We start from the raw sequence: 1,394 nt of genomic DNA, 5'->3' as shown, positions 1-1,394 counted from the left end.
GCCGAGCCGGGGGGGAGGGGAGGGAATAGGGGAGAGGGAAGAGGGCCACTTGTCCACGGGGAAAATTATCACAAAAGAACATCTTTACACAGTCTTAGGTGAAGCGCTGCAGAGAGTGGTTCATCTCAAAGAAGCCCGTGACTTGTTTCTGTGAGGCTTCTCGTACAGCTCGAACAACTTTAAAGCGGGGTGTCCTACCGGTGTGCCTAATTAGAGAGCAGACCCTTCCATATGAAAATGGCGCTACAGACCCATCACCGGAAGAGCATGCGCTCTGAGTGGTTTCTCCAGAAACAGACGGATTTGTGCCAGCCTTCGGTTTCGCAGTCGTTTGTTTACCTCTTGGAGAAAGGGGGCGCGCAAGAGAAAGAGTCCACTGACTTTGAAGGACCGCTCTGAGGTCAGCAAGTAAAGCTCAATCTCTTGGTCTCAACCCGTTAGCTTTACTGGCTCTCCAAAAAGCTAAAGAGCCCACAGAAAAATGATAAATGAATGTTACTTATTCAGAAAAAATATTCTGAACATATCAGTAATTCTAATAGAACATGCCCTTGCAAGACAGTTAAAAGAAAACCTATCCTAACATTCCAAATCTTTAAACTCTAAGGTAAGAACCGTATAAATTTAAAGCTGGAAGAATCACTAAAGACGACCTCCTACCATCCCCTAATCTTCCTACGAGGAAAGACTACCTCAAAAGAGTTTTTAAAACCGTAAAAGTCCTGAAAATATGAGTTGTCATGAGTGTTCCACTCTGCTGAGATGCAGTCCATGTTTTCCAGGCCCCTGGCCACGGCTATGGAATTCTAAAGAATGAAGTATCTCTAAATGTATTGTCCACACTCAACAATTCTTCGAATTTTGCCTGATATTTACTCCCACAAATTGTGTGTCAACAATCATGTTAGCCAATTCATATTATTTTGTTGAAAAGTTCCAACTGAGACTTTATATGTGACAGTTATGGAAAAGCAAAGTGTATGAATGTCTCAGTAAACTTACCCACTTTGTTTAAAAAAGCTAATTCAATGATGGCAATCTATTTCCAAATTTTATGATGTGAAATTCGTGTAGAACCTAAATTCTCTTAACAAATTTCCTAACAACTTTTCATCCAAGTGTTGTATTAGAAAAACTGCTTTAGAAAAAGAAGCCCAGGTTCTCATTCAACGCATAAACTTTTAATTTTACTAAGTAAATAGACTAATGAAAAGAACTCTAAATCTATATGTTCAGAGAAGTCAGATTGAATTAAACACCTCTTGTTATTTTCTGAAATGAATTTACAAAAACATTTTCTTTCATATAATTCTCCTGCTTAGAAATTTTGGTCATGAGGAATGAATTATGACCTGAACAAATAGAAGTCCTTAAAATTAAGAACTCAAAATGAA

Source organism: Neophocaena asiaeorientalis, unplaced genomic scaffold, assembly GCF_003031525.2.
Source record: "Neophocaena asiaeorientalis asiaeorientalis breed wild unplaced genomic scaffold, Neophocaena_asiaeorientalis_V1.1 scaffold147, whole genome shotgun sequence".
NCBI lineage: Eukaryota > Metazoa > Chordata > Mammalia > Artiodactyla > Phocoenidae > Neophocaena > Neophocaena asiaeorientalis.
This window is presented reverse-complemented; position numbering follows the sequence as displayed.